Genomic DNA, 13,215 nt, shown 5'->3' on the forward strand with positions numbered 1-13,215 from the left:
CCTCCCGCTCTCCTGCTGGTAATAGCTCACCTTACCTGATCACTCTCGTTACAGTGTGTATGGTAACACCCATTGTTTCATGTCCTCTGTGTATATAAATCTCCCCACTGTATTTTCCACTGAATGTATCTGATGAAGTGAGCTGTAGCTCATGAAAGCTTATACTCAAATAAATTTGTTAGTCTCTAAGGTGCCACAAGTCCTCCTTTTTCTTTAAATGAAATCACTTAACATGGACAGAAACCCTATGATCAGGATTTACCCAAACTGTACATTTTAACAGATTGAAAGCTTACCATAACAGGGAGGTTTAATATGATATGCTATGCACATGAGGACACCATGTATCATCTCTCCTAGACTTAATGTCTCTGGGTAAGGGCGAGACCCCTTTAAAGAGCATGAAGTTAAGTGAAGGGATAACCCCACCAGGAAAAGAGAGAAGTCATGGCTGTGGTACAAAACCAAAAAAGTATGTTCGCTAGCAAACCTGGTCTGATTAATTTGAGAGAACATCACATTACCAGTGATGCACACCCACTAAGTAGTAGGGTTTATAGGACAACAGGAAAAATGAGGGAACTGATCAAGGGGGACGTGAAATGCATGCTAGACATGTGAATCATAGCCCCTGGGCCCCTTACCGTAGAGTAAGGTTTTGTGTGGATTATAGAAAGCTTAATACTGTTGTAATCCCAGATGCTTACCCTATGCCTCTTGTGTATGATATGCTAGATATACACGGCAGAGCTAAATATTTATCTACTTTAGATTTAACTATGGGATACTGCCAGATGACCTTAGAGACAGAGGCACAGAAAAGGGCTGCATTCATTACTATTTTGGACTTTTTGAGTTTAAGATAGTACTCTTGGATTAATTAATGAAAGAGCCACATTCCAGAGGCTGGTTAATCAGGAATTACACGACTTCCAGGACTTTTCCACCATCTACACAGACAGCATTGCCATATATATTTAGAAACACCTGGGAGGAACACAAAATATATGTGGTGACAGTACTGAAGAGCATAAAGGAGGCAGGCCTCACAGTCAAGATGTCAAAGTGTATGGTGGGGGCAGCGAAGATCTCTGACCTGGTTCATTAGGTGGGCAGAGGCCAAATCCATCCAGATTCCCTGAAAGTGGAAGCTATTGTGAATTGTCCCCGAAGTCAGAAATGGGTCCAATCTTTTATCAGTCTGGTTAACTATTTCTGAAAATTTGGTGGGAGGTTTCAGTGACATTGTTGCTCCTAACACAAGCCCATGCCAAAAAAACAAAGCCAGATAAAGTGGTTTGGTCTGACACCTGCCAAAAGGGTGTTGATAAAGTGAAACAAATTTTATCAAAGACATGCATTTTGTCCAGTTCATATTTTAAGAAAATGGTTGAATTATGTGCCAATATACCCAACATGGGTCTCGGAACTGTATTGACGCCAAGTGGGGAAGATAAGAAACACCTAGTTGCATTTCTGAGCAAAATACTGTGTCCCACTGAACAGAATTATCCTCCAATAGAAAAGGAGTGTCATGCTATCATATGTAGCAACTTCTGCAGCTGTGCTGTAAAACAACTGAGGCCCTACCTGTTCAATAGGTGGTCCAGGGTGCTAGCAAACCACTCACCACAAGTATGGAACAAAAGAAACTGACTTGAGAATGCTACAATGGAGCAAAGCTTTGCAGGAATAAGATACAAAAATTAAACACATATTCAGTGGTTGTAGAACAAGTTCGCCGACAATGTATCCACAACAGAGGGAGCAGCAGAGGTGAAGCTTACGACATGGCCAGTGGCCAAAACTCCAGCATCTAACTCAGAAGGGTGGGGGAGCGTAATAATTAGGGTCCAGATACCCGAAAGGGAGAACAGAAGGTTTAACCCCACCTCCAAAATATAAGCAGTTAAACAAACTGATTGCATACTATATTATTGTACTATAAAAGTGTATGAAGTAAAATATTTAATGAAAGCCTGTAATGTTCTGAACTTGATAGTCATTTTGACATATGTATACAGACTGTGGTTATGAATTTATGTATTTGTGTATATATAAAACTGCTCATAATTTCAACTGCAACATTCAGCTACACCTCACATCAGGATGGCAAGCAGTTAAGCACAGAGGGGCACCTCCAAAACCTGGTGTTAATAGGAAACAAACTTCAAGTAATAATCATTGTCTAGCCCAGGAAAGTACAATGGTGGACTATTAAAGTTTATGGAATGACATTAAGACAACTCGGAATTTCCCCAATCTAAATAACCCTGAGTCACTACAGTCTGAGAAAGAAAGAAAGAAAGAAAGAAAGAAAGAAAGAAAGAAAGAAAGAAAGAAAGAAAGAAAGAAAGAAAGAAAGAAAGAAAGAAAGAAAGAAAGAAAGAAAGAAAGAAGAGGCTTGAAACTGAGCTCTTCACCTAGAAACTGAGGGACAGTCACTTGACAGATTCTGTCCATTAAACACTGGGTTCCCTGTGGGTATCATGGGAAACTGTTCAGAGGCAACAGGAAACCTGTAATAGAAAAGGGAGTTTGTCTAATTTGAAAGTTCAAGCGTAAGGTTGCATCTTTATGTTTATTTGCTGTGCAACTTTTATGTGTTTGCTTTCCCTTACCATTTCATCTTTGAAGGTGTGTTTTTTCCTATTACATATTGTTTTTGTTTACCCAAGTAGGTCTCAGTTGTTCAAACTGTGTGAAGTGTGTGCGTGAAACTGAGCTGAAAATTGGGGGACCAGTTTCACACTTTTGGGGATGATGAATCAGAGGGGAATAGTCAGAGTGCCTGGGTAGCTAAGAATTTAGGGTGGATGGATTTTGGGAGCCTTTGGACTAGAAGCGCTGTTGGGATCACCCTGCAAGGAGTAACTAGGCTGGTGAGACCCTGTGCTTGTGAGCAGGCTACTGGTGTCAGGGCTCTGAACCAAAGCTACACAGCTTTAAGGCACTGAGGGTTACAGGGAAAGTGGTGACAGAACCCATTACTGGTCTGGATGATACCCAAAATATAGCAAGATTGCCTGAGTAAGACCCACATAAGTGATTCCATTAACTATGTGCCCTGTATTTTAGTTGGTTGGGATACAGAAATATGAAGTGCTGAGCACCCCAACTCAGTGTGGCCTTGTAGATACAGCATGAGACTGGGATTCGGGAGAGCTAGGTGCTACTCCGAGTTTAGCTCCTGTTCTGCTGAGTGACCTGAGGCAAGTCACATCACCTCTCTTTGCCTCCTTTTCCTAATCTGTAAAATGGGGATAATGATAGCAAAACATTTTGGGACTACTGAAGACAAGTGCTACATAAAAGGAAGTTTATTATTAAGTATTATTTATTATTATTATTATTATTATTAAACATGCAGGGAAAGCAAATTGGGGGTTTATTTTTGATTGATAAAATCCTAGGAAATAAAAACCCGCCTCAAACCTTTGGATTATTTACTTAATCTCATTGCCATTTATACGGCTAAGAAATACACTAAAAATTCTAACAATAAAGCATTGTATTAAGGGTGAAATCACGGTCCCACTGAAGTCAATGGACAGCTCCAGTTGACCTTGATAGGGCTAAGGGATCACCATTTATATTTGCTTTATCAATAAAAAGGAAATTCACAATTAGTATCTGTTAACCATTTATATGACAGCAACACACATCTTATTTTTAAAGGGACAATAATAGGTCCAATTTAGCCCCAGACATATATTTTGTAATAATAAATGTTACAGGACCTAAGAAAACAGAAACGTTTTTATCATTTAAAATAAAATTCAAAAGGAGACTGTTAAAAGAAATAAAACTTTTCCTTCCCATGTTTGCAACCCAAACATTTCATCATTGTGCTAAGGCATGAGAGCAAAATAAAATGAAATTAATTACAGCTTCCATTGTCCAGGATGAGAAATATGCGGAAGTCAATAGCATAAATTTATTTTTAAACATACATAATTTTTAATAATCTAGAGTGCTATAACATAGGTAAGGATATGATTAATGGAAGATATTACTAAACAATGTCCCTGTAAATATATTGTGCTATATTTATTGGCTAATCTGAAAATGATGCCATCTTAAACTCAGTCAAACGGGAGTGTTACAGGCAAAATTATAACGGAATTTGATTTTCCTTGCATTTTTTTTTCTGAAGGAGAGGGAGAGAAAATGAAAGATTTTTGGCTGTATGTGAAATTTAACAAAAATAGTTCATAAACTCAGTCCCATTTTTGTCATTTTCCAGGGAGTTATTGTCAAATAAAACCCTATTTGAGAGTAAAAATTAACTACTTAGATCATTTTGACAGGAGGTTGGAATACAACCTGCCCAAAGCAACCATACATTTTCTAATACAGCAAGTCAACTTTATTGAGCTGGCATGCACCCACAATTTACAGAATGTAAAATAAAATCACTTAATGCCTTCTAAGGAATTTAATAACAGAGTAGAGAGGAAAGGGGCAAGCGAGTTCAGAGGAAAGGGGCAAGACAAATGGTCAGTTAATGCTTTGTGACTACACCAATATATCTTCAATGTATACAATATGTGGTGAACAAAACTAATACAAGAATATCCAAGGATAAATCAATCATGGTACATGTTGTTTTCAAATTAGAAATGAAAGCCATACCCTAGGATATTCCTCTTGGGTAGTTCAATACCATCAGGTCAATTCCACTGTTAAAACCTAACAGGAGCCTTTGTTTACCATTAAGAGAATGCAAACTACAGGAAACCATAGGTTCAGGTATGGAACATGCCAGGGACATTACCAGAGGTGAAAGCGGGCTGGTACGGCACACCGGTAAGAAGTGTCCGCCAGTTCCAGCCCGTACACAGCCCATGTTAAAGCGGTGCCATGGCAGCACTTTAAGGTCGCTGCCCCTTTTGCCCAACCACCCCCCTCCCGCAGGGCTGACGATGGGGGTGGGGAGAAGGGGCAGCTGCCCTGGGGCCCAGTGATTTAAAAGGGCCCAGGGCTCCTGGCTGCCGCTACCGCAGCAACAGCCAGAGCCCCGGTCCCTTTAAATTGCCTTTAAATCGGGTGGCACAGGCCAGGCAGCGTGGAAGGGTTGGCTGGGGGAGGCTGACCACCAGCCCTGCCCCTTCCATCCGAGGCCCTGCCCCTTCTGGGGGTCCGTACCGGAAAGTATTTTACCTTACTTTCATCCCTGGACGACACTATATATGCACATAATTCCTTGCACGCAACATTTCTCATAAAAACAAAACAAAAATTCCCTTCCAGGTCCAGTGTTTTGTTCTTCATCTAGTATTATATTAAGACATTGCTAGAAATGTGTACTTAATTGTATCTGTGATGAGAGTTAGTGTAAGGGTCAGACTGGCTTGGGTGAATAAGCTGTATGGGGGGAGAGGCATGGACCAGCCATTGTTTGTAGAGAAGACATTTAAAATTGCTAGCCACAGCTCTGTGGAGTCAACTCATTCATTATTAGGTGGAGGACTCCCTTGCCAAGCATAATGTTTAAGTTATCAAAAACAAAAAACTGAGATTCTCACATAATCACAGGACTCCAGTAGCTGGAACTTTAAGACCACCACCAGATATTACAAAAGTCAACACTGGATGCTTTAGAAACAATTATGTTTATATTGGGCCTTATTCAACACCCGGTGAAATCATTGGGAGCTTCTCTAGTGACTTCACTGGGCTTTGACTCAAACACATTATGGTCAAAGAGAAATAGTAGGTGAGTGGAGGAAAACAATATTAGGCCATCTCCATCCATTAATCAAATTACTTTTTGATGGGGTTTGCAGTTAAGGGAAAGTTAGCATACTCTTAGTGCTTTGTTTAATAGTAATGGACTTAAGCACATGATTCAGTGCTTTGCTATATCAGGGCCGTGTCCTTAATAGGGAAGGGGTTAGAAATAAGGATCATCAAAACATGATAATTATTTTCTATGAATTAAGACTTTTGTTTTGTTTAAAAAAAATCACAAAGTTTTCCAATATTTTGATGTAATGACTGAAGGAGGAAAATTTTATTTTGCTTAGAATCAAATGGAATTGAAAGGGGAAAAAACATTTTGAATGCATTTGAACTGAAATGCTTCATTTTGAACTATGTAACAAAAAAAATGGAAAATTCTTACTATACAAAAAGACATTTTCTTGTGGAGGAAAAAAACTAATGAAAAATTTTATGCTCGGTCTAGAAAGAAGAGCTCCTGCTTGGAGCCCTTCCCCCTCTCTTCCTCTCCCCCACTCCTCCCCCCCACGACCCACCTCTTCCCTTCAATGGGAAGCAGAGAAAATGTCCTTGATACACAGTCCCTAGAGGGGAGGGAAAGGGATGTCTTGATGGCACCAGAGGAATCTTCCATCATGCCAGTGCTAAGTACCTGCAGAGGATATATAAGAAGTACCTACAGACCATCAATTTGTGCTGGGGAGAGAAAAGGGATCAAGCGGTATGTCAGATTTAGATAATGTTTGTATTTGATTGTGGTCTGATTATTATCTTAATCTCAGATCATAATCTGTGAGGACTCTTCTCTGGATAGAACAGGGTGAATATGCTGCTTCTCCTGCAGAAAGGGAGGTCAACAAAGGGGTCCTAAATAAATCAGAACAGTATCCTGTGTGAATGCAAGTAGGAAGGAAACCTTTGAGCAGATGAATTTCTTTAGAATTTTAAAAGGCACAAAATAATTACATAGAGTAGGCTTACCTTTGGCCAGGGCTTAAATTCAGCTGGAGCCGTCTGGAACAGAGATCCAATAAATATTTTCAAACCCTTGATAGCCCTGGAACCTCCCGTGGGCCCCGAGCCCCAGCATGCCACACTCCTCCCCTGTGGAGCTAAAGCTCGGGGGCCTGGTGAGCCCCACCCACCCCTGGCTATGAGCCTTGGTGAGCCCCACCCTCCCCATTGTGCGGGTGTTAGGATATAGATATTCAGGTCTGTCTGCAAAGGCCTATACTCTAAGAATTTAAGTGTATTCTTACCACTTATAGTTATAGAGGTATAAAAGAAAGAATCAAAATCACTGTCTGCCAGTGTAAGGGCCTTCTCTTACTGTGACAGTCTGAGGCCTTGTGCTTAGGCTAAGATCTTTGTCTAAGCAGCAGAGGCAGCCATAAACTGGGAAATGACTGGTCACCTCCTCACATTCCAAACTAGTCACATTGAAATAAGGTGCTATTGGGCTGTTAGGAATACAGTCCTGTCCTGAAAGTGCCTATCACCTCCAGAGAAAGCGAAGTGCCCAGAAAATGTAAAAGGAAACTTAGTTTGATAGCATCCTGTCTGGCAAGAACTCACTTATCAATAGCTGGGATGTGAAATCCTCATTTCTGTGTTTGTTCTATCACTGTAGTCCCCATTTCCCCATTGTTTGTCTGTTTAATCTCTGTCTGGTTCTGTGATTGTTTCTGTTTGCTGCATAATTAATTTTGCTGGGTGTAAACTAATTAAGATGGTAGGATGTAATTGGTTAAATATTTATGAATATTCAATATGTTAGGATTGGTGAGTTAAATTTCAGTAAAATGATAGGTTAAGGTATAGCTAAGCAGAACTCAAGTTTTACTATATAGTCTGCAGTCAATCAGGAAGTAAGGGGGGAAATGGGAACAGGGAATGGGGTTGGGGAGATTGGAATCGTGTTCTGCTAAGGGTGGGAATGGGAACAGGGACACAGGTAGGGCTCTATGGTGTCAGAGCTGGGAAGGGGGACACTAAGGAAGGAAACTGGAATCATGCTTGCTGGAAGTTCACCCCAATAAACATCAAATTGTTTGCACCCTTGGACTTCAGGTATTGTTGCTCCCTGTTCATGCGAAAAGGACCAGGGAAGTAAGCGGGTGAAGGAATAAGCCCCCTAACAGGTGGTATGAACCCTGAGCCCCAGTGGACCCCACTCCTCCCCCCCACAGGGCTACAAGCCCTTTTGCTCCTCGCACTCAGGGCTAAAGCCCTGAGACCCCTTGCCCAGCAGCCGAATCCTGGAGCCCCGAATGCCGGAGGGGGTGGGGGAAGGAGAGCAGCTCTGGGAAATATGGCCCATGTGTTTTTCCAAATGAAGATACATACAGTGCTAGCACCAGACTTATCTTCATTATAGTGATTTACAGATCAAGCTTTGTAGGATAATAAACGTTATGATGCACATGTTCCTCATATGTACATAAAAATTATGAACCTTGGAATCTATTCTTTAGTGATTCAGTTCTCAGAGTTTCAGGGATCAGATCCTGGGTTTAATTCTCTGTATAGTATATATTGTTTTGAAATATACTAACAATTCCAATAACAAGCTATTTAACTCTTTGAGGCACTGACAACTAGGTGGGGAATGAAGCATGTAGTCTCTAGTGGCCATTGGGACTGCGTGTCTACTACCATGGATAATAACTCAGTGGCCACTTGCAAAAACCAATAAGAAAGGAAGGCATAAGATTATTACACAATACTGAAAGAAGCATGCAGAAGTTTGGAAGACTAAACAACATATGCACAAAACAAAGAGAAAATGTATATAACTACAGAATATAGCTGAGTTTGGATAAATACCAGTAAGTATCACTGCCTTAAAAAGATAATCCGAAATATAGAAGACAAATGCAAATCTTGAGCTACCAGGAAAATGAACCTTTGATCAAAGTTCCTCTATCTTGGTCAGCAACTCACTGGGTACTTGGAGAGTCATGCCCTTGAATGCCCTCTGCCCATATTCATGTGGAAGGTGCAGGGGGAAAAGAGAAATAATAATGTCTCCCTAAAACACAAACATTCTTCCTGCCTTATTCTACTCAATGCCTGGGAGGAAGGGGATGAAGTTAATGTTGATTCCTCTCCCAGTATTTTTTACCCACTACTCAACTCCCTGAACCAATGCAGGTTTAGGCGAGGGGTGGTGAAGAATTTAGTACTGGGATCCCAGACCAGTACCTCTCTCTTCATATTGGGGAAGGAGAGAAGATCCCAAACTCTCAGGGAGAGGAATGACCAGCAGCGGGTAGACAGGGGAGAAGTATTTGGTCTTTCAGCTACATTATCTGAAATTTGCTGAATATCTGTGGCTGAACATTTGGCCTACTGTTAAATATCTGAATGTGAGAGAGTGAAGGGAGAGAATGAGATTCCCCATCCACATGGTGAATATTATTTTATACAGTGCACGAACTAATGACTTTAAAATCCTGACAGATGTTTTAATTAGTAATTGGTTAGTTTTGTTATTGTATGAAATGCATTTATGATTGTGGGCTTTGAATTCATGGACACTCTTCTAGACCAATTCTGTTTGATACAAAATTAAATATTGTTTGTTTTCTCTGGTTGTAGAAAAATCCAATTCTTCAGAAGCAGCTTCTGAATTTGTATATTTTCCAAACTTTGAACTGAGTTGCTAATTAGGTAGGAGCCAATACAGCAGATGTTGGATTTATAAAATTCATTTCTATTTTTCAAAAGCTAAATGTGGCCAAATATTTCCAACAGGTACAATATGTTCAGCATGTCTGTACTGCTGTAATTTAAGGAATTTCCAGCAAGTTACACATATCAATAGTACAGTCCAGAGTAATAGAAGCAGCACTGGACTAACATTACAAATCAAATGAAAGTGAATGGGCCATGGCAGTAGACGATGATGCTGGCACCATTAAAACCAGTGCTATGCAAACAAGAGCAACTATTCATTTTGGAGTTCTTTCTTTCAGAAATATTTGCTCATTGGCAAGTCCAGGCTGATTCAGTTTTGTTAGACTCAGCCACCCAGTCAATTCATTAACATTCCCGTCGCTTCCCCCACCCCCACCCCCCGCATTCACAGTTTCAGAATATTTCTAATATTGCCTTGATGTTTTGTCCATTATTAATCTGCTTTTCTTCTTCTTATTATTATTTTTTTATTATTTGTATTACAGTAGTGCTTTGAGACCCAAACCGGGGATCAGGTATCCTTGTGCTACGCAATGTATACATATACAGTTAAAATAGGACAGTACTTGACCCAAAGAGTTTAAACTCTATTTGGGAATGTTTCAAATACTTGTTGAAATACATCAATATATTAATATAAAAATAACATTTGAAGGGGGAAAAGTCAAAGAAAAATCCCATTAAAATGAAAAATCATAGCCAGTGACATATCTTTTAATTGAATCATTCAATAAACTAATCCAAAACTTAGTCAACTTTGAGGTAGCATACTGGAGTTCCCTTGATTAAGTAGAAGATCAAAGGAAAAATGCAAGTGCACTTGCTTGGACTTCACTAAAAAGCTGTTTTGACTACAAAATGTTAGCTAACATTGAATTTAATTGTGTTAGAGACAGCACCCCATTGATAATAAAGCTAGGAGATATAGTTACTGTGTCCTCCATAAGTACATAACTACATTTGTTTCTTTTGTATGCAGTTATGGACACATATTTGCACTACTTTCAATTTATAAAAATCTCCCCTGGGAACCTGAGTAGGAAGCAGAGCTCCATTCTTTTTAAGTAAATCCTATTCCCAGTGTTATATGGTTGCTGACCACTTTAAAAAAGACAAACATGAAAAGGAAAGACACCCACTCACAACTAAAATTCATTTAGTAAGGGTAAGTCTACACTACCCGCCAGATTGGCGGGTAGCAATCGATATATCGGAGGTTGATTTATCGTGTCTAATCTAGATGCGATAAATCGATCCCCGAGCACTCTCTCGTCGACTCCAGAGCTCCAGCGTTGCGAGAGGCGCAAGTGGAGTCGATGGGGGACTGGTGGCAGTTGACTCACCGCCATGAAGATGCCACGGTAAGTTATCTACATATGTCGACTTTAGCTACGCTATTCTCATAGCTGAAGTTGCATACCTTATGTCGACTCCCCCCCCAGTGTAGACAAGGGCTATGACAAAACACTGATACCAACATTGCACCAGTCATGTAGTTTAAGTTCCTTTGTGGGGTCCCAAGTGTCTACACCACAATTAAACAGCCGCTTAGCCCCAGTTAGCTGACACAGGGCAGCTGCAGGTGTCTAATTACAGTGCAGACATACCCTTAAGGTCCTGTTGTCCAAAGTGTTCAGTGTCCTCAAATCTCACTGAAATTCATGGAGCAAATTCTGTGCTGAGCCAAGGCACATCTGTCTCCTAGCTGGGCCAGTGCCTACAGAGCAGTAAATCAATCATGATAAAGGCAGCAAGCAAACAGCAGTCATAAAGGCAGTCAGCTACCACCCAAGTCATTCTCCCATCCCCCTTTGGAAACAAAGTCTGAATCTTCCTCACTCTCCCACTGCCATATAAAACAGTGGCTAGTCTAGGCTTCTACTAATAATGACTGGGCAGCAGCCACTCCACAATCCTTACTGCACTGTCCTGACCAACCTCAGGAAACAATCTCAAAGCTCCTCCCTGGGGATGTAAGAGGCCCTCTGTTCCTCTCTGGACTTGGCCCAGTGGGAGTGGAGAACATACAAAACTAGGTGGGATTGGGCCTATATTTATCTAAGGATAGATTATGATAGGTACTACTCACTGTGAGTGAGGCTAATTCAGACTCTGAGAGTAGCTCACTGTGAGGAAGGATATAGAAAGTGTCCCTCTAGTCATCTGTCGTACTTTTATTTATCCTGTTATTTGATTACAGGAATTTGCAAATCAGGTCCAGGGCTGAAGCAAAAACCGAGATGCTACTGAAATCTATAAACGGAAGATGCAACCACACCTCCCACTCATTCACAACTTTAATTGTTCTGGGCTTGCACTAGGGTTGCCAAGTGTCTGGTTTTTGACCGGAATGCCCGGTCGAAATGGAAAGCTGGTGGCTCCGGTCAGCAGGCCATTAAAAGTCCAGTTGGTGGTGCTGAGGGGCTAAGGCAGGCTAGTCCCTACCTGTCCTGGCACCACGCTGCGCCCCGGAAGTGGCAAGAAGGTCCAGCTCCTAAGCACGGGAGCAACAGGGCTCTGCATGCAGCCTCTGCCCCAGCACCAGCTCCGCACTCCCATTGGCTGGGAACCACAGCCCATGTGAGCTGGAGGGAGGAACAGTGCCTGTGGGTGAGAGCAGTGCACGGAGAGTCCTAGCCCCTCCGCCTAGGAGTCGGTTCTGCTGGCCACTTCAGGGACGCAACACGGAGCCAGGATAGGCAGGAAGCCTGCCTTAGCCGTGCTGCACTGCTGACTTGGAGCCACGTTTATTTTGGATACATATCTTTAAACTTTAGAAGCAGCATGGGAAAATGATGCTGGTGTTGAATGCGAGACAGATTTAATATTAAAAGACACTGGAATTTTAAGACAGAATGAAACAGCATTCATATTAGAACTCATCCTCTTTAGGGTGTGTCATAAATATAAAGGGAAGGGTAAACCTCTTTAAAATCCGTCCTGGCCAGAGGAAAACTCCTCTCACCTGTAAAGGGTTAAGAAGCTAAAGGTAACCTCGCTGGCACCTGACCAAAATGACCAATGAGGAGACAAGATATTTTCAAAAGCTGGGAGGAGGGAGAGAAACAAAGGGTCTCTGTCTGTCTATATGCTGTTTTTGCCGGGGATAGACCAGGAATGGAGTCTTAGAACTTTTAGTAAGTAATCTAGCTAGGTATGTGTTAGATTATGATTTCTTTAAATGGCTGAGAAAAGAATTGTGCTGAATAGAATAACTATTTCTGTCTGTGTATCTTTTTTGTAACTTAAGGTTTTGCCTAGAGGGATTCTCTATGTTTTGAATCTAATTACCCTGTAAGGTATCTACCATCCTGATTTTACAGAGGGGATTTCTTTACTTCTATTTACTCCTATTTCTATTAAAAGTCTTCTTGTAAGAAAACTGAATGTTTTTTCATTGTTCTCAGATCCAAGGGTCTGGGTCTGTAGTCACCTAGGCAAATTGGTGAGGCTTTTTACCAAACCTTGTCCAGGAAGTGGGGTGCAAGGTTTTGGGAAGTATTTGGGGGGAAAGACATTTCCAAACAGCTCTTCCCCAGTAACCAGTATTTGTTTGGTGGTGGTAGCGGCCAATCCAAGGACAAAGGGTGGAATATTTTGTACCTTGGGGAAGTTTTGACCTAAGCTGGTAAAGATAAGCTTAGGAGGTTTTCATGCAGGTCCCCACATCTGTACCCTAGCGTTCAGAGTGGGGGAGGAACCTTGACAGGGTGTCTCTTCTGGGGCCTGGAAAATTGTGTAAATATTTCTTAATGATTTGCTTTGTATTTGTATTTAAGGGAACTAGTCTCA

The 13,215-nt window shown here is 41.2% G+C and overlaps 1 protein-coding gene across 40 annotated transcripts in view; it reads right to left on the reverse strand.

The window, feature by feature from the left end:
• The window catches only part of PTPRD (protein tyrosine phosphatase receptor type D), a 1,705,510-nt gene that overhangs the window by 1,195,435 nt on the left and 496,860 nt on the right, over positions 1-13,215 (reverse strand). The window lies entirely within an intron of this gene.

The sequence above is a fragment of the Lepidochelys kempii genome, chromosome 5 (genome assembly GCF_965140265.1).
Source record: "Lepidochelys kempii isolate rLepKem1 chromosome 5, rLepKem1.hap2, whole genome shotgun sequence".
NCBI lineage: Eukaryota > Metazoa > Chordata > Testudines > Cheloniidae > Lepidochelys > Lepidochelys kempii.